This window comes from Leucoraja erinacea, chromosome 1, assembly GCF_028641065.1.
Source record: "Leucoraja erinacea ecotype New England chromosome 1, Leri_hhj_1, whole genome shotgun sequence".
NCBI lineage: Eukaryota > Metazoa > Chordata > Chondrichthyes > Rajiformes > Rajidae > Leucoraja > Leucoraja erinaceus.
Window position 1 is genome coordinate 15,239,317 of NC_073377.1, and position 25,372 is coordinate 15,264,688.

A 25,372-nucleotide genomic window follows, 5' to 3' on the forward strand; every position below is an offset into this window, starting at 1 on the left:
GAAAGTAACCAAAGTATGGTCAGAATGTCTTCACTATTCTCTGCCTCTTTTCTCGATATCAAAATAGCCACAAATCTCTTTGCCATACATAATACTTCAATGACAAAGGTGAAGGGAATAAGAAGGCATAAATTCAGATTTCACTTTATATTCCAGATACTTTTCAAAGCAGAACTTGCAATTGAGCAACACCTGGATTTGAAAATTCTCCTTTTTTTAAATCCTGCTTTGCACCCCTTTCCAGTTTCCTTAATCTCAGCAATTGCCTTGAATTCCATAATCCTGAAGAATTATCAGTGCTCCCTCTATCTTGACCATTTACTGACCCATGACTTAATTGCTCATAAAATCATGTAATAGGAGCACAGAATTAGGCCATTTAGCCCATATCCCTCTCAACCCATCCTATCCATGTACCTCTCAAAATGTTTTTTAAACATCGTGAAATTAACCGTCTCAACTGTCTCTTCCGGCAGCAGAGGCCCCTTGAGCTGTTGGAGCGGTCGCAGAGGGAGGAGCTACAGCCGAGCGGTAGGAGTTAAACTCGAGCGCGGGGCTTGTTTCTTACAGAGGCCCCTTGAGCCGTTGGAGCAGTCGCAGTGGGAGCAGCGGAACCCAAATCTGTAACGTTCCAACGTTCCATTCGCATTTCAAAACAAGTGGGCTTGAGGAAGCCGCTGATTGGTGGAAGCTGACAAGAGGGAGCAGCTGATTGGGAGTCGGATCCCTGCTGATTGATTGCATTGTATTGTACTTTGTATTGTACCCTAGGTGAGACGGGAGTAATGGTGCCAGGGCAGTTTACTGTTCTGGATGTCAGATGTAGGAGGTCAAGGAATCTGATAGCCTTCCCGACGTCCAGGTGCCAGGTGCGTCGAGATGGGGCTCCTAAGGGACCGTATTAGGAACAGCAGCTCGATGACCTCCGTCTGGTCAGGGAGAGCGAGGAAGTCATTGAGAGGAGTTACAGGGAGGTGGTCACTCCAAGACCACAGGAGGCAGGCGTGGGTCACGGTTAGGAGGGACAAGGGGCACAGGCAGGGACTGGTGAGTACCCCGGTGGCTGTACACCTTGACAATAAGTATTCCTGTTTGAGTACTGTTGGGGGGGACAGCCTACCTGGGGGTAGCAACAGCGGCCGGGCTTCCAGTACAGAGACCGGTCCTGTTGCTCAGAAGGGTAAGGAAAAGAAGAGGAGGGCATTAGTAATAGGGAACTCTATAGTTAGGGGGTCAGACAGGCAATTCTGTGGATGCAGTCGGGAGATCCTGATGGTAGTTTGCCTCCCTGGTGCCAGGGTCTGGGATGTGTCTGAACGTGTCCAAGATATCCTGAAATGGGAGGGAGAGGAGCCTGAGGTTGTGGTACATATAAGTACCAATGACATAGGTTGAAAACACGAAGAGGTCCTGAAAGGAGAATTTAGGGAGTTAGGAGGAGAATTAAAAAGAAGGACCGCAAAGGTAACAATCTCGGGATTACTGCCTGTGCCACGCGACAGTGAGAGTAGGAATGGAGTGAGGTGGAGGATAAATGCGTAGCTGAGTGACTGGTGCAGAAGGCAGGGACTCAAGTGTCTGGATCATTGGGACCTCTTTTGTGGAAGGTGTAACCTGTACAAAAAGGATGGGTTGCACGAACCCGAGAGGGACCAATATCCTGGCGGGGAGATTTGCAAAGGCTACTGGGGAGACTTTAAACTAGAACGGTTGGGGGGAGGGACTCAAATAGAGAAAGTTAGTAGACAGTGTGTGAGGCAGGAGGCAGAGAAGGGAAGCACTCAGACCCAACATGTGGGGGGGGGAGAAGAAAACAATAATAAACAGAGAATAAGAGGTGTTTAAGAGGGAACTGCAGATGCTGGAGAATCGAAGGTTACACAGAAAAGCTGGAGAAACTCAGCGGGTGCAGCAGCATCTATGGAGCGAAGGAAATAGGCAACGTTTCGGGCCGAAACCCTTCTTCAGGCTGATCAGGGGTGGGGGTGGGTGGGGACAAGAAAGGGAAAAGGAGGAGTAGCCGGAAGGCTGGAGGGTGGGAGGAGACAGCAGGGGAGCTGAGGAAGGGGAGGAGACAGCAAGGACTAACAGAATTGGGAGAAGTCGATGTTCATGCCCCCGGGGTGCAGACTCCCCAAACGGAATATGAGATGCTGTTCCTCCAATTTCCGGTGCTGCTCGCTGTGGTCATGGAGGAGACCCAGGACAGAGAGGTCGGAGGCGGAGTGGGAGGGGGAGTTGAAGTGCTGAGCCACCGGGAGGTCAGCTTGGTTATTGCGGACCAAGCGGAGGTGTTCGGCGAAACGATCGCCCAACCTCCGCTTGGTCTCACCGATATAGATCTGCTGACATCTAGAGCAGCGGACGCAATAGATGAGGTTGGAAGAGATGCAGGTAAACCTCTGTCGCACCTGGAACGATTGCTTGGGTCCTTGAACGGAGTCGAGGGGGGAGGTAAAGGGACAAGTGTTGCATCTCTTGCGGGTGCAAGGGAAAGTGCCCGGGGAGGGGGTGGACCGAGAGGGAAGGGAAGAATTGACAAGGGAGTTATGGAGGGAGCGGTCTTTGCGGAAGGCAGATATGGGGGGAGATGGGAAGATGTGGCGAGTAGTGGGGTCACGTTGGAGGTGGCGAAACTGACGGAGGATTATTTTTTGTATGTGACGGCTGGTGGGGTGAAAGGTGAGGACTAGGGGGACTCGGCCCTTGTTGCGAGTGCGGGGATGGGGAGAGAGAGCAGTGTTGCGGGGTATGGAAGAGACCCTGGTGCGAGCCTCATTTATGGTGGAGGAGGGGAACCCCCGTTCCCTGAATAGTGAGGACATTTCAGATGTCCTGGTGTGGAACGCCTCATCCGTGGAGCAGATGCGGCGTAGACGGAGGAATTGGGAGTAGGGGATGGAGTCCTTACAGGAAGCAGGGTGGGAAGAAGTGTAGTCCAGATAGCCATGGGAGTCAGTGGGTTTATAGTGTATGTCGGTTAGAAGTCTATCACCTGCAATGGAGATAGTGAGGTCAAGGAATGGTAGGGAAGTGTCCGAAATGGTCCAGGTGTATTTCAGTGCCGGGTGGAAATTAGTGGTGAAGTGGATGAAGTCAGTCAGTTGTGTGCGGGTGCAGGAGGTGGCACCAAAGCAGTCGTCGATGTAGCGGAGGTAGAGGTTGGGGATGGGGCCCTGGTATGTATTGAACAAGGATTGCTCGACGTAACCTACAAATAGGCAGGCATAGCTGGGGCCCATGCGTGTGCCCATAGCTACGCCTTGTATTTGGAGGAAGTGGGAGGAGTCGAACGCGAAGTTATTGAGGGTGAGGACCAGCTCCGCTAGGCGGAGGAGAGTGTCAGTGGCTGGGTATGGGTTGCTTCTCTGGTGGTGGTGGGTTTCTAAAATGTGTTAGCAGAGAGACAGAGGGGTGTAAAATGGTGGTAAAAGCAATAGGTAGCAAGGTGAAAAGTAAAAGTGGCAGGCAGACAAAACCAGGGCAAAAATCAAAAAGGGCCACTTTTCAACATAATTGTATATGGGGTAAGAGTGTTGTAAAAACAAGCCTGAAGGCTTTGTGTCTCAATGCAAGGAGCATTCGTAATAAGGTGGATGAGCTGAATGTGCAGATAGCTATTAATGACTATGATATAGTTGGGATCACGGAGACATGGCTCCATGGTGACCAAGGATGGGAGCTGAACATCCAGGGATATTCAATGTTCAGGAGGGATTGACAGAAAGGAAAAGGAGGTGGGGTAGCGTTGCTGGTTAGAACACAACTAAGACTAAAGAGATGGTGGTTAACTTTGGCAGGTCCAAGCTCCCCGTTCAGCTGGTCAACGCTGCTGGGGCTGACATTGAGGTGGTGCAGACATATAAATACCTTGGAGTGCACCTCGATAACAAACTGGACTGGTCTGTCAACTCTGACTCCCTCTACAAAAAAGGCCAGAGCAGACTCTTTTCCCTCAGAAGGCTCAAATCCTTCAATGTGTGTAATGACATGCTGCACATGTTTTACAACACTGTGGTTGCAAGTGTTATTTTCTACGCTGTTGTCTGCTGGGGCAACAGCATTAGTGCAAAAAACAACAAGAAGCTGATCAAACTGGTTAAACGAGCTAGCTCAGTGCTGGAGGGGAGAGTAGACTCTGGGATGGATGGGCTTGAGAGGCGTATGAGGCACAAGGTGCAGGTCATCCTGAAAAACCCCGGGCATCCCCTCCATGTAATTCTGGAGAGTCAAAAGAGCACTCGGAACACCAACCGGCTACTCTCCCTGCCCTGTAGAACGGAGCGGTTCAGGAGATCCTTCACCCTGCAGCCATTAGATTTTATAATTCGGACCACTAGGCTGTAGGGGGATGCATTCTTTAATTTTTAATTGTTAATTATTGGTCTTTTTAAGTATTTATTGCTCTCAGGTAGTGTCCACAGTGTATTCTATGTATTTTCTGTCTGCATTTGTTTTGAATCTGTGGGTTTGTTGGTTGGGGGCTTCTGGACATCTGAATTTCCCTGAGGGGATCAATAAAGTATTTATTATTTTATTATTATTATTATTATTAACGCAATGGAAAGGAAGGACATTAGCTTGGAGGATGTGGAATCGATATGGGTAGAGCTGCTAAGTGGCAGAAAACGCTAATGGGAGTTGTGTACAGGCCACCTAACAGTAGTAGTGGAGTTGGGGATGGCATCAAACAGGAAATTAGAAATGCGTGCAACAAAGGTAAAACAGTTATAATGGGTGACTTCAATCTACATGTAGATTGGGTGAATCAAATTGGCAGGGGTGCTGAGGAAGAGGATTTCTTGGAATGTATGCGGGATAGTTTTCTAAGCCAACATGCAGAGGAACCAACGAGAGAGCAGGCTATTCTAGACTGGGTATTGAGGGTCAGGGCGGTGAGTATATAAATCGAGCGCGGGGCTGGCTTTTACAGAGGCCGGGACCGTTGGAGCGAGTGGAGGAGGGTCAGGGTGGTGAGTATATAAATCGAGCGCGGGGCTTGCTTTTACAGAGGCCGGGACCGTTGGAGCGAGTGGAGGAGGGTCAGGGTGGTGAGTATATAAATCGAGCGCGGGGCTTTTACAGAAATCTGTAACGTTCCACACTCCATAGGGACGGTTCTGGTGGAAGCCGCTGATTGGTGGAAGCAGACTAGAGGAAGCAGCTGATTGGGTGCAGCTCAGGTTAGCATTTCTGCTTTCTGGTTAAAGGTACAGTGCTTTCGTAAAGGTACAGTGAGCTAAGGGTACAGTGGGCTAAAGGTACGGTGCTTTAGTAAAGGTACAGTGAGCTAAGGGTACAGTGCTTTTTGTTTATATAATAAAGTTGCAGTTTAAAGGTCAAGAGGGAGCAGCTGTTGCGAGTCAGATACCTGCTGATTTCTCCCAGCAGTTTCTATTGTATTTTACTTGTACCGGGTCCAGGGTAAGGCGGGAGAATCACAGCCAGAGCAGTGTACAATACAATACAATACAATACAATACAATTTATTGTCATTTGAGCCTCAGTGAGGCTCAAACGAAATTCTGTTTCCACAGCCATACAAACAAAGACAATTTCCTAGACATACACACAATTAAATTCACACAAACATCCATCACAGTGGACCCACTGTGATGGAAGGCAAAGTCTTTTCTCTCCCCTGTTCTCCATGTCTCTCCCGATGTCCAAGCCCCAGACCGGCGCTGGAATGTCCCACGGCCATGAAGCCGCGCCGGGCGATGTACGGCCCTGCTCCAGGTCGTTCCAACCCCGCGACACGGGCTGGAGAAGTCGCGTTGCGGGAGCTCCGGGAAGCGGTCTCTCCCCCCGGACCCGCAAGCTCCCAATGTCCCAGTTCACCAGACCTGCGGCTGCATTGCTGGAGCCTCCGAACCCCAGGAGTCGAGTCACAGCAGCAAGTCACCACCACTCCCCACGCTCCGAGGCCGGCCAGCCCCACGATGGTGAGTAGTCCGCAGCTCCGCAGTCTCCCGAGCCCCCGGGTCGTTCAGGTTGGAGGCTGCTCCACGGCGCTAGGCCCCAACGACAACGGAGACCCGACAGGGAAAAGGTCGGGTCTCCCAGACAGGGAAGAGATTTTAAACGGTTTCCCCTTCCCCCCCCCCCCCCCCCCCCCCACATATACACAGTTAAAACTAGTATTAAAAAGACAGACAGGCTGTAGGGGCCGCTGCAACGGGTGAGTCGCCCCGCCAGCTGTGCGTGATGTCAGATGTGGGAGGTCATGGTGTCGGATGGCCCTCCAGACGTCCACATCTGCACCAGGTGCAGCGAGATGGGGCTCCTAAGGAACCGTATTAGGATCCTGGAGCAACAGCTCGATGACCTCTGTCTGGTCAGGGAGAGTGAGGAGGTCATAGAGGGGGGTTATAGGGAGGTGGTCACTCCAAAACCACGGGAGAGAGACATGTGGGTCACGTTAAGGAAGGACAAGGGGCAGAGGCAGGTACGAGTGAGTACTCCAATGTCGGTACACCTCGCAAATAAGTACTCCTGTTTGAGTACGGATGGGGGTGACAGCCTGCCCGGGGGTAGTGACAGCGGACGGGCCTCCAGCACAGAGACCGGCCCTGTTGCTCCAAAAGGTAGGGAAAAAAAGAAGAGGGCAATAGTAATTGGGGACTCTATTGTTAGGGGGTCGGATAGGCGATTCTGTGGACGCAGTCGGGAGACCAGGATGGTGGTCTGCCTCCCTGGTGCCAAGGTCTCGGATGTGTCTCAACGCGTCCAAGATATCCTTAAATCAGAGGGAGAGGAGCCTGAGGTCGTGGTACATATAGGTACCAATGACATAGGTAAAAAAAGGGAAGAGGTCATGAAGGGAGGATTTAGGGAGTTGGGAGGAGAGTTAAGAAAAAAGACCAAAAATGTAACAATCTGAGGATTACTGCCTGTGCCACGCGACAGTGAGAGTAGGAATGGAGCGAGGTGGAGGACAAATGCGTGGCTGAAAGACTGGTGCAGAGGGCAGGGATTCAAGTTTCTGGATCATTGGGACTTCTTTTGGGGAAGGTGGGACCTGTACAGAAAGGATGGGTTGCACTTGAACCCGAGGGGGCACAATATCCAGACGGGGAAATTTGCAAAGGCTACTGGGGAGACTTTAAACTAGAATGGTTGGGGCGAGGGACTCAAATAGAGAAAGCTAGTAGACAGAATGGGAGGCAGGAAGCAGAAAAGGGAAGCACTCGGGCACAAGAGGAGAAAGAAAAAAAAGGAAATAAACAGAGAATAAGAGGCGGGGGGGTTTCTTAAATGTGCATATTTTAATGCTAGGAGCATTGTAAGAAAGGTGGATGAACTTAGAGCCTGGATTGACACCTGGAAGTATGATGTTGTGGCAATCAGTGAAACATGGTTGCAGGAGGGCTGTGATTGGAAACTAAATATTCCAGGATTTTGTTGCTTCAGGTGTGATAGAATTGGAGGGGCAAGAGGTGGAGGTGTTGCATTGCTTATCAGGGAAGATATTACAGCAGTGCTTTGGCAGGATAGATTGGAGGGCTCATCTAGGGAGGCTATTTGGGTGGAACTGAGAAGTGGGAAAGGGGTAGCAACACTTATAGGGGTGTATTATAGACCGCCAAATGGGGATCGAGAATTGGAAGAGCAAATATGTAAGGAGATAGCAGATATTAGTAGTAAGCACAAGGTAGTGATTGTGGGAGATTTCAACTTTCCACACATAGACTGGGAAACACATTCGGTAAATGGGCTGGATGGTTTGGAGTTTGTAAAATGTGTGCAGGATAGTTTTTTGCAGCAATACATAGAGGTACCTACTAGAGGAGGGGCAGTGTTGGACCTCCTGTTAGGAAATGAGACGGGACACGTGGCGGAGGTATGCGTTGGGGAACACTTCGGGTCCAGTGATCACAATACCATTAGTTTCAATATAATTATGGAGAGGGACAAAACTGGACCTAGGGTTGAGATTTTTGATTGGAGAAAGCCTAACTTTGATGAGATGCGAAACGATTTAAAAGGAGTGAACTGGGACATTTTGTTTTATGGGAAGGATGTAGAAGAGAAATGGAGGACATTTAAAGGGGAAATTTTAAGAGTACAGCATCTTTATGTTCCTGTTCGGTTGAAAGGAAACAGTACAAATTGGAAAGAGCCATGGTTTTCAAGGGAAATTGGACATCTTGTTCAGAAAAAGAGGGAGATCTACAATAATTATAGGCAGCATGAAGTAAATGAGGTGCTTGAGGAGTATAAGGAATGTAAAAATAATCTTAAGAAAGAAATTAGAAAAGCTAAAAGAAGACATGAGGTTGCTTTGGCAAGTAAGGTAAAGGTAAATCCAAAGGGTTTCTACAGCTATATTAATAGCAAAAGGATAAGGAGGGATAAAATTGGTCCATTGGAGAGACAGAGTGGACAACTAGGGGGTGTTGTGGATAATGAAGAGGATTTCCAAAGTCTACAGAGTGATTTAGGCCATTTGGAAGAATGGGCTGAAAGATGGCAGATGGAATTTAATGCTGATAAATGTGAGGTGCTACACCTTGGCAGGACAAATCAAAATAGGATGTACATGGTAAATGGAAGGGAATTGAAGAATACAGTTGAACAGAGGGATCTGGGAATAACCGTGCATAGTTCCTTGAAGGTGGAATCTCATATAGATAGGGTGGTAAAGAAAGCTTTTGGTATGCTAGCCATTATAAATCAGAGCATTGAGTATAGAAGCTGGGATGTAATGTTAAAATTGTACAAGGCATTGGTGAGACCAATTCTGGAGTATGGTGTACAATTTTGGTCGCCCAATTATAGGAAGGATGTCAACAAAATAGAGAGAGTACAGAGGAGATTTACTAGAATGTTGCCTGGGTTTCAACAACTAAGTTACAGAGAAAGGTTGAATAAGTTAGGTCTTTATTCTCTGGAGCGCAGAAGGTTAAGGGGGGACCTGATAGAGGTCTTTAAAATGATGAGAGGGATAGACAGAGTTGATGTGGACAAGCTTTTCCCTTTGAGAATAGGGAAGATTCAAACAAGAGGACATGACTTCAGAATTAAGGGACAGATGTTTAGGGGTAATATGAGGGGGAACTTCTTTAGAGTGGTAACGGTGTGGAATGAGCTTCCAGTGGAAGTGGTGGAGGCGGGTTCATTGGTATCATTTAAAAATAAATTGGATAGGCATATGGATGAGAAGGGAATGGAGGGTTATGGTATGAGTGCAGGCAGGTGGGACTAAGGGGAAAAAAAAATTGTTCAGCACGGATTTGTAGGGCCGAGATGGCCTGTTTCCGTGCTGCAATTGTTATATGGTTATATATGGTTATATGGTATGGAGATGTCAAATACTAGAGGGCATAGCTTCGACGTCAGCAGGGAAGTTTAAAAGGAGATGTGTTTGGCAAGTTGTTCTTTTACAAATACAGAGTGGTGGGTGCTAGGAATGTGCTGTCAGGGGTGGTGGTGAAAGCCGATGTGATAGGAACATTCACAAGACCATTAGATAGGCACACCAGTATGCAGGGATATGGATGTGGTGCAGGCAGAGAAGGTTAGTTGAAGTTGGCATCATGTTCGCCACAGACATTGTGGGTTCAAGGGCTTTTTCTGTGCAGTTCTATGTAACTTAGTTTAGTTTAGAGATACAGAATGCCCTCCAAGTCCACCTTGACCACTGATCATCCGTTCACACTAGTTCCATGTTATCCCACCTTCTCATCCACTCCCTACAAACTAGGGGCAATTTACAGAGCAAATTAACCTACAAACCTGCACATCTTTGGGATGTGGGGTGGGGAAATAGGAGCACCCAGAGAAGACCCACGCAGTCACAGGGAGAACGTGCACACTCTACACAGACAGCACCCGAGGTGAGGATTGAAACTGGATCCTTGGCACGGTAAGTCAGCAGCTCTACTGCAGTGACACTGTACTGCACAAAGTGGCAATTTATTTTTTTACAGTGCCAGGAGAGGTGCCAGAAGCAGATGTCATAGCTGCATTTAAGAGGCATTTGGATAGGCACATAAATGGCCTAAAAGATTTCCCCCTTATCCTTAAACTATGACCCCTTGTTCTGGACTTCCCCAACATCGGGAACAATCTTCCTGCATCTAGCCTGTCCAACCCCTTAAGAATTTTGTAAGTTTCTATAAGATCGGCCCTTAATCTTCTAAATTCTAGCGAGTACAAACCGAGTCTATCTAGTCTTTCTTCATATGAAAGTCCTGACATCCCAGGAATCAGTCTGGTGAACCTTCTCTGTACTCCCTCTATGGCAAGAATGTCTTTCCTCAGATTAGGAGACCAAAACTGTACGCAATACTCCAGGTGTGGTCTCACCAAGACCCTGTACAACTGCAGTAGAACCTCCCTGCTCCTATACTCAAATCCTTTTGCTACGAATGCTAACATACCATTCGCCTTCTTCACTGCCTGCTGCACCTGCATGCCTACCTTCAATGACTGGTGTACCATGACACCCAGGTCTCGCTGCATCTCCCCCTTTCCCAATCGGCCACCATTTAGGTAATAGTCTACTTTCCTGTTTTTGCCACCAAAGTGGATAACCTCACATTTATCCACATTATACTGCATCTGCCATGCATTTGCCCACTCACCCAGCCTATCCAAGTCACCTTGCAGCCTCCAAGCATCCTCCTCACAGCTAACACTGCCCCCCCAGCTTCGTGTCATCCGCAAACTTGGAGATGTTGCATTCAATTCCCTCGTCCAAATCATTAATATATATCGTAAATAGCTGGGGTCCCAGAACTGAGCCTTGCGGTACCCCACTAGTCACTGCCTGCCATTGTGAAAAGGACCCGTTTACTCCTACTCTTTGCTTCCTGTTTGCCAGCCAGTTCTCTATCCACATCAATACTGAACCCCCAATACCGTGTGCTTTAAGTTTGTATACTAATCTCTTATGTGGGACCTTGTCGAATGCCTTCTGAAAGTCCAGATACAACACATCCACTGGTTCTCCCTTATCCACTCTACTAGTTACATCCTCAAAAAATTCTATAAGATTCGTCAGACATGATTTACCTTTCATAAATCCATGCTGACTTTGTCCAATGATTTCACCACTTTCCAAATGTGCTGCTATCCCATCTTTAATAACTGATTCTAGCAGTTTCCCCACTACTGACGTTAGACTAACTGGTCTGTAATTCCCTGTTTTCTCTCTCCCACCCTTTTTAAAAAGTGGGGTTACATTTGCTACCCTCCAATCCTCAGGAACTATTCCAGAATCTAAAGAGTTTTGAAAAATTATCACTAATGCATCTACTATTTCTGGGGCTACTTCCTTAAGTACTCTGGGATGCAGCCTATCTGGCCCTGGGGATTTATCGGCCTTTAATCCATTCAATTTACCTAACACCACTTCCCAGCTAATCTGGATTTCACTCAGTTCCCCTATCTCATTTGACCCCCGGTCCCCTGCTATTTCCGGCAGATTATTTATGTCTTCCTTATAAAGGGCTTTGCCATGTTACAGTGGAGAGCACAGGTGCAAACTGTAAATACTGTAAAACTATCATGAAAGTTGAACAATTGAAATACTTCTGCCTCAATGAAGAAGTGAAACAAGATATAGCTTGGCAGATAAATCTAAATCATTTCCCAGTAGTCCAATTACAGAAACACTATCACATTTTTAAAGTGCGGGGGAGGGGGTAAGAGAGATGGAGATTTAATAGGAACCCGAGGGAAAACATTTTTTTTAAACCAGAAAGGGTGGTAGGTATATGGAACAAGCTGCCGGAAGAGATAGTTGAGACAGTTACTTTCACAATGTTTAAAAAACATTTGGAGAGGTACATGGACAGGATGGGTTGAGGGGGATATGGGCCAAACATAGGCAGGTGGGTCTGGTGTAAATGGGGCATGTTGGTTAGCATGGGCAACTTGGGCCTGTTCCACGCTGTATGACTCTATGCACAAGATCACAATACTTGTAAGTGGACGTTCAGCACCAGGGTCTGCATGTCTAGTAAAGAGATGCATTGTATCTCTCCAGTACACAGAACCTGCACAGGGAAATAACCTTGCAAAACTGAACAGTTGTGAATAGGTCATCTGAAATTTACCCACAGTGCGGTTCTGCTGCAGCAAAGACGTTGAGGCCTGGTTTCTGCAGAAAAACCTCAAGGAAATTCCAAAAAATATTAAGGAAGTTGACCAATAACAAAAGGTTGTTTAGTTTAGTTTAGAGATACAGTGCCCTCCATAATGTTTGGGACAAAGACCCGTCATTTATTTATTTGCATCTACACTCCGTAATTTGAGATTTGTGACAGAGAAAAAAAAAAAAATCACATGTGGTTAAAGTGCACATTGTCAGATTTTAATAAAGGCCATTTTTATACATTTTGGTTTCACCATGTAGAAATTACAGCAGTGTTTATACACAGTCCCCCCCATTTCAGGGCACCATAATGTTTGGGACACAGCAATGTCATGTACATGAAAGTAGTATTTAATATTTTGTTGCATATCTTCGGATCGTTTCCCTTGTCGTGGTGAAGAGGCTTGCGTGACCCTATGATTCCTAGAACGAAGCCGTCGGAAGCACCAGCTTCTGGTAGGGCCACCCATGGCGGTAAGGTCGAGGATGAGGGTCTAGACTAAGAACGATCCAACCTACAAGACCTCAACGGCGGACCAGGCGGATGAAGTTATCTTGAACTCAACGGCTGTGAAGGCGGATGAAGGCTGCATCAGATCTGTCAGCTCCAATCGTCTTGGGTTCCCTTGTCATTGGAGTTAGTTGATTGATTTGTGAAGGACCGTGTGCTTCTTGGAGTGCAACATCAAGTACACATTAAACAAACACACACACACAGGCGTCTTCGTTCTGTGAGCTGCAAAGCCAGGATTAGAATCATAAGCCACCTGAGAGTCCATAAAAACAACAGAAAGTCATCTTCGGCCTCGAGGGATAGCCACGACGGCATATCCTTTGCATGCAATGACTACTTGAAGTCTGCGATTCACAGACATCACCAGTTGCTGGGTGTCTTCTCTGGTCTGGCCAGGCCTGTATTGAAGCCATCTTTAGTGTATGCGTGTTTTGAGGTCTAGTCCCCTTCAGTTTTCTCTTCAGCATATAAAAGGCATGCTCAATTGGGTTCAGATCAGGTGATTGACTTGACCATATTTTAACTTTGAAAAACTCCTTTGTTAGCAGTATGTTTGGGATCATTGTCTTACTGTAGAATGAACTGCCAGCCAATGAGTTTGAGGGTACACAAAAATGCTAGAGAAACTCAGCGGGTGCAGCAGCATCTATGGAGCGAAGGAAATAGGCAACGTTTTGGGCTGAAACCCTTCTTCGTTTGAGTTTGAGGCATTTGTTTGAACGTGAGCAGATAGGATGTGTCTATACACGTCAGAATTCATTATGCTCCTACCATCAGCAGTTGTATCATCAATGAAGATAAGTGAGCCAGTACCTTCAGTAGCCATACATGCCCAGGCCATAACACCCCCACCAGGTGATGAGCTGGTATGCTTTGGATCTTGGGCAGTTCCTTCTCTCCTCCATACTTTGCTCTTGCCTTCACTCTGATATGTTAATCTTTGTCTCATCTGTCCACAAGACCTTTTTCCAGAACTGCGGTTGCTCTTTTAAGTACTTCTTGGCAAACTGTAACCCGGCCATCCTATTTTTGCAACTAACCAATGGTTTGCATCTTGCAGTGTAAACATAGAAACATAGAAAATAGGTGCAGGAGGAGGCCATTTGGCCCTCCGAGCCAGTACCGACATTCATTGTGATCATGGCTGATCATCCACAATCAGTAACCCGTGCCTGCCTTCTCCCCGTATCCCTTGATCCCATATCTCCCCATATCCCTTGATTCCGCTAGCCCCTAGAGCTCTATCTAATTCTCTTTTAAATTCATCCAGTGAATTGGCCTCCACTGCCTTCTGCGGTAGAGAATTCCACAAATTCACAACTTTCTGGGTGAAAAAGTTTTTTCACATCTCAGTTTTAAATGGCTTCCCCATTATTCTTAGTCTGTGCCCCCCTGGTTCTGGACTACCCCAACATTGGGAACATTTTTCCTGCATCTAATTTGTCAAGTCCTTTTATAATTGTATATGTTTCTAAGAGATCCCCTCTCTTGCTTCTAAATTCCAGTGAATACAAGACCAGTTTTTCCAATAATTCCTTATATGGCAGTCCCACCATCCCTGGGATTAACCTTGTGAATCTACGCTGCACTGCCCCACTAGCGAAGATGTCCTTTCTCAAATTAGGAGACCAAAACTGCACACAATACTCTAGATGTGGTCTCACCTGAGCCCTGCACAACTGCAGAAGGACCTCTTTACTTCTGTACTCAAAACCTCTTGTTATAAAGGCCAACATGCCATTAGCTTTCTTCACTGACTGCTGTGACACCCAGGTCTCGTTGCACTTCCCTTTTTCCTAATCTGACACCACAGCGATAATAATCTGCTTCCTTGTTCTTGCCGTTAAAGTGGATAACCTCACATTTATTTAAAGTATACTGCATCTGCCATGCACCTGCCCACTCACTCAACCTATCCAAGTCACCTTGCAACCTCCGAGCATCCTCTTCACAGTTCACACTGCTGCCCGGCTTTGTGCCATCTGCAAATTTGCTAGTGTTACTTTTAATTCCATCATCTAAATCATAAATATATATTGTAAATAGTCGCGCCCCCAGCACCGAGCCTTGCGGCACTCCACTCGCCGCTGCCTGCCATTCTGACTGGGGCCCGTTTATTCCTACTCTTTGTTTCCCATCTGCCAATCCACAGGAACTGATCCTGAATCTATAGAACATTGGAAAATGATCACCAATGCGTCCACGATTTCTGGAGCCACCCCCTTGAGTACCCTGGGATGCAGACTATCAGGCCCTGGGGATTTATCAGTCTTCAGTCCCATCAGTCTACTCAATACTATTTCTCGCCTAATGCATTTAAACACACCTGAGCAATTACAAACACCTGTGAAGCCATGTGTCTCAACTATTATGGTGCCCTGAAATGGGAGGACTATGTATAAACACAGCTGTAATTTCTACATGGTGAAACCAAAAGGTATAAAAATGGCCTTTAATAAAATGTGACAATGTGGACTTAAACCACATGTGATTTTTTCTATTACAAATCTCAAACAGGGCCTTAGGCCGACCAACTCACGCCAACCAGCAATCACCTGTACATTAACACTATCCTACACTAGGGAAATGGTTTACATTTATAACAAGCCAATTAACCTACAAACCTTTATGACTGGAGTGTGGGAAGAAACTGAAGATCTCGGAGAAAACCCACACAGGTCACCGGAAGAACATACAAACAAGAACCCGTAATCAGGATCAAACCCAGGTCTCTGGTGCCTTAAGGCAGCAACTCTACCACTGCGCCACTGTGACGCCTTTCTCATCCAGACGCCATTCTACCCTACACACTAGGGGCAATTTATAGAAGCCAATTAACCTACCAACACGCATGTCTTTGTGACCGGGGAGGAGGGAGGGGAGGGAGAAACCAGAGGAAACCCACACGGTCGTGGACAGAGCATACAAACTCCGCACAGACAGCACCAGTAGTCAGGATCGAACTCGGGTCTATGGCGCTGTGAGGCAGCAGCTCTACCGCTGCACTACTCTGCCACCCTTACAGCAGTTTCTAGGGAGTGCAGATAAAAAAGCACTATTCCAGCGACACCCCTGCCAGAATAGGAATTCCACTGGGAATTTTGGGTCGGGATCAAGTCTGAAAAAGGGTCCCGACCCAAAGGGTCACCCATGCTTTTTCTCCAGTGATGCCACCTGACCCGCTGAGTTACTCCAGCTCCTTGTGTCTATTTTGGGTATAAACCACTATCTGCAGTTCCTTCCTACACGTCAAGACCGACAACATCAGAGCATTTTGCAAATCCATTGTGCTGGCTTTATGGTTGCAGGTTGTGCTATTATCAATACAGTTGTGCTATCTATTATCAATACAGCTATTATCAATACAATATCAATAATCCCAAAATTTATATTCATTGTGGGTGTTATGGCCTGGGCATCTGTCACCGATTTATATTTCCTCCGACAAGAAAGATGGACTAATTGAAGAAATATCAATTCAGGAATATTCAAAGTGATGACCATGCTCTTACGCTGATGTTATTCTCAGTTTGGTTCAATCTCATGCTTTCTCTCACAGATAGTCCATTTACTATTTATCCACCATTCCAGTTACTCTTTCCACACATACATGTATTCTTTCCAACTTCACATCTTTAATCCGTTTTCCAAAAGATAGCAAAAATGTGCATACTCGCATAGTTCAGGCCACGTCACCACAGCCTCTGACTACAGGGACAAAGTTCAGCGCTGTTGTTACATTTAATTTTAACCCATGCCAAAAGGAGCATTAAACTAATCTCCAGTGGCAGTCTTTACCTACCCCAAGCCTCTCTAAACTCCACTTAATTTGATCGCAATAGTACACAAGGGATTGCGCATATAATACGTTATTCAATTACCTAGCAATATGTTTTCTGGTGTAACTCCAGCACTTTGTCTTTTTTCGTGAGCCAGTGTCTCGAGTCTACAATACGCTTGCAAAAATGGTTTTGCAGGAAAGTTACAAATGTCCAACAGCCAAATATTTACAGTACATGCAAAGAGACTTCTTTGTTTACATAAACAGCACAGGGGCAGCACGGTGGTTCAGCGATAGAGTTGCAGCCTTGCAGCACCAGATACATGGGTTCAATCTGGACAATGGGTGCTGGCTGTACAGAGTTTGTACGTTCCCCCTATGACCACGTGGTTTTCACCGAGTGCTCATTTCTTCCCACACTTCAAAGACATACAGGTTTATAGGTTGTGTAGGAAGGATGCTGGTTTAAACCGAAGATAGACACAAAAAGCTGGATCAACTCAGCGAGGCAGGCACCATCTCTGGAGGGAAGGAATGGGTGACGTTTCGGGTCAAGACACTTCTTCAGACGTAGGATAATTGGCATTGGTAAAAATTGTAAATTCACCCTCATGTGTCGGATAGTACTAGTGTACAGAGGTGATCGCTGGTCAGTGCGAACTCGATGAGCTGATGGGCCCGTTTCCACGCTGTATCTCTGAAGTCTAAATTATGAATATTTAATAAACTCAACAACAAAAAAATGCTGCTCCTTTCTTTCAGTACATTGAGGAGCTCAGGTGTCTAAAGTCATCATTACTCACTAGGTACAGCTAAAAATAAAGGGTATATGAAGAACTATGCTGGTTTCTGTCAGTTCAACCCTATAAAGAGGGATTTTACAAGCAGCGCTTTGGATCGCACAGCAACACAAACATCTGTTGCAGCTGGAAGACCACCAGGTCAATGGTGGAGACCCATGTTCTATTTAAAGCTTCAGTTCAGTTTAGTTTATTGTCACGTGCACCGAGGTACAGTAAAAAGCTTTCTGTTGCGTGCTAACCAGTCAGCAGAAAGACAATACATGATTACAATCGATCCGTTTACAGTGTACAGATGCAGGATAAGGGAATAACGCTTAGTGCAAGGTAAAGCCAGTAAAGTCTGATCAAGGATAGTCCGAGGCACATCGTAGTTAGATATTTGTTCAGTACGGATCTCTGGTTGTGGTAGGATGATTCAGCTGCCTGATAACAGCTGGGAAGAAACTGTCCCTGAATCTGTGCATTTTCACACTTCTGTACCTTTTGCCTGATGGGAGAGGGGAGAAGAAGGAGTGGCCAGGGTGCGACTCACCCTTGATTATGCTGCTGGCCTTGCTCCCACTCGGTTCCATCCTTAGGAAGCACGGGATTTCATTCCACTTTTATGCTGATGACAGTCAGCTTTATGTGCCTCTTGGAAAGGGGGGTGTACACTCTGTCGGGCTCTTGCTTGAGTGTCTTAGTGACATAAAGGCCTGGATGTCACTGAACTTTTTAAAATTTAATGATGACAAGACGGAGGTAATGATCTTTGGTGGCACCTCTGGGCCCCCCCCCGTTGATCTAGGCTCTTTGTCTGCATATCTCAAACCTAACATCACGAACCTGGGGATTAAAGTGGACCCTGAGCTTAGATTTGGCTGTCAGGTAAGGGCTGTTGTTAAATCTGTTTTTTTCCATCTGAGGCAGCTGGCAAGGATAAAGCCGATTTTGTCAAGGCAGCACTTTGAGATGGTAATCCACGCCTTGTTACCACCTGGCTGGATTACTGCAATGCACTGTATCTGGGGGTTAGTCGGTCCTCCATCGCCCGTCTCCAGATGGTACAGAATGCAGCTGTTCGTCTCTTGACTGGCACACGAAAGCATGATCATGTTTCACACCTTTTGGCCTCTCTCCACTGGCTGCCTGTTCAGTATAGGATTCGTTTTAAAATTATTTTATTTACTTTTAAATCCCTAAGTGGTCTTGCTCCGTCCTACCTATCTGAGCTTCTTCACCCTTATACACCCTCCCGCTCTCTCGGGTCAGATGATCAGCTGCTCCTTATTGAGCCAAAGACTAAGCGGAAGCTCAGAGGGGACCGTGCCTTTGCTGTGTCAGCTCTGAGATTGTGGAATGAATTGCCTCTGCACGTTAAACAGGCCCCTTCTCTAGCTGTTTTTAAGTCGCTCCTGAAGACATATCTATTCTCCGTGGCCTTTGTAGACCAGTGAGGTGTTGAATTGTTTATTTACTTTATTTGCTTGGTTTTGCTGCGTGGTTCGTACTCGTGTTTTATGTTTTTTAATTTATTGTTTGGATTTTCGTATGTAGTTTATGCGCCTCGTGTTAGTTGTATGTTCTGTTGTTCTGCCTGTTTTATGATGTCTTGCTTGTTTTCTTTTTTCAGTACAGCACTTTGGTCAGCTTTGGTTGCTTTTAAGGTACTTAACAAATAAAGTTATTATTATTATTATTATTATTATCCTTAAGCTGTGACCCCTTGTCCTGGACTTCCCCCAACATCGGGAGCAATCTTCCTGCATCTAGCCTGTCCAACCCCTTAAGAATTTTGTAAGTTTCTATAAGATCCCCTCTCAGTCTCCTAAATTCTAGAGAGTATAAACCAAGTCTATCCAGTCTTTCTTCATAAGACAGTCCTGACATCCCAGGAATCAGTCTGGTGAACCTTCTCTGCACTCCCTCTATGGCAATAATGTCCTTCCTCAGATTTGGAGGCCAAAACTGTACGCAATACTCCAGGTGTGGTCTCACCAAGACCCTGTACAACTCCAGTAGAACCTCCCTGCTCCTATACTCAAATCCTTTTGCTATGAAAGCTAACATACCATTCGTACCATGACACCCAGGTCTCGCTGCATCTCCCCTTTTCCTAATCGGCCACCATTTAGATATTGCTTTCCTTTTTGCCACCAAAATTTGCCACCAAAATATCCACATTATACTGCATCTGCCAAACATTTGCCCACTCACCCAGCCTATCCAAGTAACCTTGCAGTCTCCTAGCATCCTCATCTTAGTGTTATCCACAAACTTGGAGATATTGCCTTCAATTCCCTCATCCAGATCTTTAATATATATTGTAAATAGCTAGGGTCCCAGCACTGAGCCTTGCGGTACCCCACTAGTCACTGCCCGCCATTGTGAAAAGGACCCGTTTACTCCTACTCTTTGCTTCCTGTTTGCCAGCCAGTTCTCTATCCACATCAATACTGAACCCCCAATGCCGTGTGCTTTAAGTTTGTATACTAATCTCTTATGTGGGACCTTGTTGAAAGCCTTCTGGAAGTCTAGATACACCACATCCACTGGTTCTCCCCTATCCACACTACTAGTTACATCCTCGAAAAATTCTATAAGATTCGTCAGACATGATTTACCTTTCCTAAATCCATGCTGACTTTGTCCAATGATTTCACCACTTTCCAAATGTGCTGCTATCCCATCTTTAATAACTGACTCTAGCAGTTTCCCCACTACCGATGTTAGACTAACTGGTCTGTAATTCCCTGTTTTCTCTCTCCCTCCCTTCTTAAAAAGTGGGGTTACGTTTGCTACCCGCCAATCCTCAGGAACTACTCCAGAATCTAAAGAGTTTTGAAAGATTATTACTAATGCATCCACTATTTCTGGAGCTACTTCCTTAAGTACTCTGGGATGCAGCCTATCTGGCCAGGAGCTGGAGAGTTGGTTGAGAGCAGTGGACCTGTGGGAGGGGGTGATTGGCAGTCACCGAGGTACGTTGTTGAGTAGTGTGACAGCCGCAGGGAAGAAGCTGTTCCTCGACCTGCTGGTTCGGCAACGGAGAGACCTGCAGCGCCTCCCGGATGGTAGGAGGGTAAACAGTCCATGGTTGGGATGAGAGCAGTCCTTGGCGATGCTGAGCGCCCTTCGCAGACAACGCTTGCTTTGGACAGACTCAATGGAGGGGAGCGAGGAACCGGTGATGCGTTGGGCAATTTTCACCACCCTCTGCAGTGCTTTCCGGTCAGAGACAGAGCAGTTGCCATTCCATACTGTGATACAGTTGGTAAGGATGCTCTCGATGGTGCAGCGGTAGAAGTTCACCAGGATCTGAGGAGACAGATGGACCTTCTTCAGTCTCCTCAGGAAGAAGAGACGCTGGTGAGCCTTCTTGACCAGAGTTGAGGTATTGTGGGTCCAAGAGAGGTCATCGGAGATGTTGACCCCCAGAAACCTGAAGCTGGAAACACGTTCCACCTCCGTCTCGGAGGTGGAACGGAGTCTGACCAGTCTGTCTGTCTGTCCACCTGATTACATTTTATCTTGGTATGCTTCGCTGTTACTTCCCCAAACCCAAACTCTCAGTCTGAAGAGGGGTGTCGACTCCAAATGTCACCTATTCCTTCTATCCGGAGTTGCTGCCTGTCCCACTGAGTTCCCACCTATGTTTTCTTTCCTTTTTTTTCCCTTTCTTCTCCCGCCCCCACCCTCCGTCAGTCTGAAGAAGGGTTTTGGCCCGAAACGTTGCCTATTTCCCTCGCTCCATAGAAGCTGCTGCACCCGCTGAGTTTCTCCAGCATTTTTGTCTACGTCCCACCTAACCTGGGGAAAATAAAGACTATTCTTCTCATGATATTATACACCTCAACAAGATCACTCCTCAGGCTCCTGCGCTCCAAGGAAGAAATTCCTAGCCTGCCCAACCTTTCCCTGTAGCTTAGGTCCTCGAGACCTGGCAACATTCTCGTAAATCTTCTCTGCACTCTTTCCAGTTAATTACATCATTCCTCTAGCAAAGCTGAATACAATATTCAATTAGCCTCACCAAAGTCTTGTGCAACTGTAACAATGTCTCTCAAGTTTTTTCTAAATTCTCTCCCCATTCCTCTCAACTCCTTGATAAACATTTGGACGGGTACATGGATAGGACAGGTTTGAATGAATATGGACCAAACGTGGGCAGGTGGGATTAGTGTAGATGGGACAGATTGGTTGGTGTGAGCAAGTTGGGCAGAAGGGCCTGTTTCTAAAGTGCGTGACTCTATAACTGTGACTCACCAACACACTCGTGTCGATTTACAGTTGGCAATTAGTCCCGCAACCAGGAAACAAAAGCACTTGAAGGAACCCACAGTCACAGGGAGAAAATGTGAACTCCAGAGGTCAGGATTGAACCCGGGTCACTAGATATTCCACCAGCTGTGCCACCCTAAAAAAGCGATGTGCCAGCACTATATCTTTCAGAACAGGAAATCCAAGGAAGAGACATATACATTTACCAGAGGAGGCAGCAAACCAGAGGACTGGGGGAAATTTAGAACTCAACAGTGGAGGACAAAGGGGTTAATTAATAGGGGAGAAAAAAAAGAGCATGAAAGAAAACTTGCAGGGAATATAAAAACTGACTCTGAAAGCTTCTTTAGATATGTAAAAAGGAAAAGATCAGTGAAGACAAATGTAGGTCCATAGCAATCAGAGAGAGGTGAATTTATGGGAAACAAAGAAATGGCAGAACAATTAAACAAGTACTTTGGTTCTGTCTTCACTAAGGAAGCCACAAATAATCTACCAGAAATACTAGGGGACCAAGGATCTAGTGGGAGGGAGGAACTGAAGGGACATTAGACAGGAAATTGTGTTAGGTAAACTGTTGAGACTGAAGGCAGATAAATCCCCAGGGCCTGATGGTCTGCATCCCAGAGTACTCAAGGAGGTGGCCCTAGGAATCGTGGATGCATTAGTGATCATTTTCCAATGTTCTCTCGACTCTGGATCAGTTCTTGTGGACTGGAGGGTAGCCAATGTAACCCCACTTTATAATAAAGGAGGGAGAGAGAAAATGGGGAATTATAGACCAGTTAGCCTCACACTGATAGTGGGGAAGATGCTTGAGACGATTGGTAAAGATGTTATAGCAGCACATTTGGAAAGCAGTGACAGGATCGGTCAAAGTCAGCACGGATTTCTGAAGGGGAAATCATGCTTGACTAATCTTCTAGAATTTTTGGAGGAAGGATAAGGGAAAGCCAGTGGATGTGGTTGTGCCTGGCCTTTCAAAAAGCCTTTGACAAAGTCCCACATAAGAGATTAGTGTGCAAAATGGTTTTGGGGATAGGGTATTGACATGGATAGAGAACTGGTTGGCAGACAGGAAGCAAAGAGTAGGAATTAACGGGTCCTTTTCAGAATGGCAGGCAGTGACTAGTGGGGTGCCGCAAGCCACAGTGCTGGGACCCCTGTTATTTTCAATATAAATTAACAATTTAGACGAGGGAATTAAATGTGTCATCTCCAAGTTTGCGGATGACACAAAATTGGGTGGCAGTGTGAGCTGCCATGAGGATACTCTGAGGCTGCAGGGTGACTTGGATAGGTTGGTGAGTGGGCAGATGCATGGCAGATGATGTACAATGTGGATAAATGTGAGGTTATCCACTTTGGTGGCAAGAGCAGAAAGGCAGATTATTATCTGAATGGTGTCAGATTAGGAAAAGGGGAGGTGCAATGAGAACTGGGTGTGTTTGTACATCAGTCACTGAAAGTAAGCATGCAGGTACAGCAGGCAGTGAATAAAGCAAATGGCCTGTTGGCCTTCATTGCAAGAGGATTTGAGTTTAGGAGCAAGGAGTTGTACAGGGCCCTGGTGAGACCGCACCTGGAGTATTGTGTGCAATTTTGGTCTCCTCATTTGAGGAAGGACATTATTGCTATTGAGGGAATGCAGCGTAGGTTCACCAGGTTAATTCCCAGGATGGCAGGACTGACATATGATGAAAGAATGGGTCGACTGGGCTTGTATTCACTGAAATTTAGAAGGATGAGAGGGCATCTTACAGAAACATAAAATTCTTAAAGGATTGGACAGGTTAGATGCGGGAGATTTTCCCCCGATGTTGGGCGAGTCTAGAACCATGGGCCACAGTTTAAGAATAAGGGGTCGACCATTTAGGACTGAGATGAGGAAAAACTTCTTCATCCAGAGAGATGTGAATCTGTGGAATTCTCTGCCACAGAAGGCAGTGGAGGCCAATTCACTGGACATTTTCAAGAGAGAGTTCTAGCTCTTAGGGCTAAAGGAATCAAGGGATATGGGGAAAAAGCAGGAATGGGGTGCTGATTTTAGATGATCAGCCATGATCATATTGACTGGCGGTGCTGGCATGAAGGGGCCAAGTTGCCTACTCCTTTGTCTATTTTTCTATGTTTCTAGGCAACGTTTTTCTTCAATATTTATTTCCTCTTTCTGAAATCAACAATCATTTCCTTGGTCTTGTTGACGTTGAGCGAGAGTCAGTTTTTTTTTAAATAGATACAGCGCGGAAACAGGCCCTTCGGCCCACCGAGGCCGCACCGACCAGCGATCCCCGCACTAACACTATCCTACACTATGGTCAATTTCCAGTTATACCAACAATTAACCTACAAACCTGTATGTCTTTAAAGTGTGGGAGAAAACCACGCTCTCCGGGGAGAACGTACAAACTCGGTACAGACAGCACCTGTAGTTAGGATCGTACCCGGGTTTCTGGCGCTGTAAGAGCTGTAAAGCAGCAACTCTACCGCTGCACCACCGTGCCGCACTGGGCGTTGCAGCATTACTCAAGCACGCGTTCCATTTCTCTCCTGTATGCAGGCTCAACACCACCCATGATTTAGCCAACCACAGTAGCTCATACGTATAGGAGTAGAATTAGGCCAATACGGCCCATCACGTTTACTCCATTCACTCATGGCTGATCTATCTCTTCCTCTCAACCAACTCTCCTGCCTTCTCCCCATACCATGACTAATCAAGAATCTATCAATCTATGCCTTACAAATATCCATTGTCTTGGTCCCCATAGCCTTCCGTTTGCAATGAATTCCACAGATTCATCACCCTCTGACAGAAGAAATTCCTCCTCATCTCCTTTCTAAAGGTATGTCCTTTTATGCTGAGGCTATGGCCTCTGGTCCTAGACTATCCCACTAGTGGAAACATTCTCTCCACATCCACTCTATCAAGGCCTTTTACTATTTGGTAAGTTTCAATGTGTACCCCCTCATCCTTCCAAACTCATTTCCATTGTCAAGTTAATTGATGGCACTGGAGCTGTGCTTGGGTCAAGGAAAGAGTGTCCATGTCGCGGCCCTGTTTCCATTAATCTTTCCACCGCCACACATGAGACTGACACCATTGTATGCAGATGCCGAGAAGTGTGTGCAGCTCTGGCTGAACAACTTCTAATCTTGTGTGTGGACTCGACAAGAAGATTGGAGCTGTGCTTAGCCATGGGTGTAAAGAGAGCAAAGCAGGGAGCTGTCTAAGCACACAACCTAGGGGTGTACTCATGACGATGGTCGGTGGGGCGATGTTGCCACTGATCAAGCTTCATGTCTATTCAAGAACGCTTATGATTTTACACTTTACAATGAAAACTGATAAAGTCTCTTTCTATGTTTCTATGTTTAACCATATAACCATATAACAATTACAGCACGGAAACAGGCCATCTCGGCCCTACAAGTCCGTGCCGAACAACTTTTTTTCACTTAGTCCCACCTGCCTGCAATATAACCATTTCTAAAAAGGATTCAACAAAGGTCGCTATTCAAACACTCAGTGAATTTAACTTGTCCGTAATACATTCAAAAATATATACAAAGTGAAATGACAGTTCATGTCATTGATAACCATTAGAGAACGTTGTTTTATTGTGAATTGATTTGGAAAAAAATAGCAAAACTTTTTTTTGTATGGGTTAGAGTACTTTAGATCTGAAGTAGAGAAAAACACAAACAATGTGGGACAGGGCAAGTGTATCCCACACCCACCCTCTCACTCCTCAACCCCACCCCCCATTCCAATCTCAATCTCAACCCGCCCGCCCCTCCCCATCCCACAGATCTGGGGGAAATTCTACCAGTAACACTCCTAAATATATAAAAAAATAATGCGCTATTCAAATGTTTTTTTAAAAATCCAACCTTGAAACATTATTTAT

General features: G+C 46.2%; 1 protein-coding gene across 1 annotated transcript in view; it reads right to left on the reverse strand.

The window, feature by feature from the left end:
- si:dkey-21a6.5 (tumor necrosis factor receptor superfamily member 4) overlaps positions 1 to 25,372 on the reverse strand; it is a 55,485-nt gene that overhangs the window by 29,108 nt on the left and 1,005 nt on the right. The window lies entirely within an intron of this gene.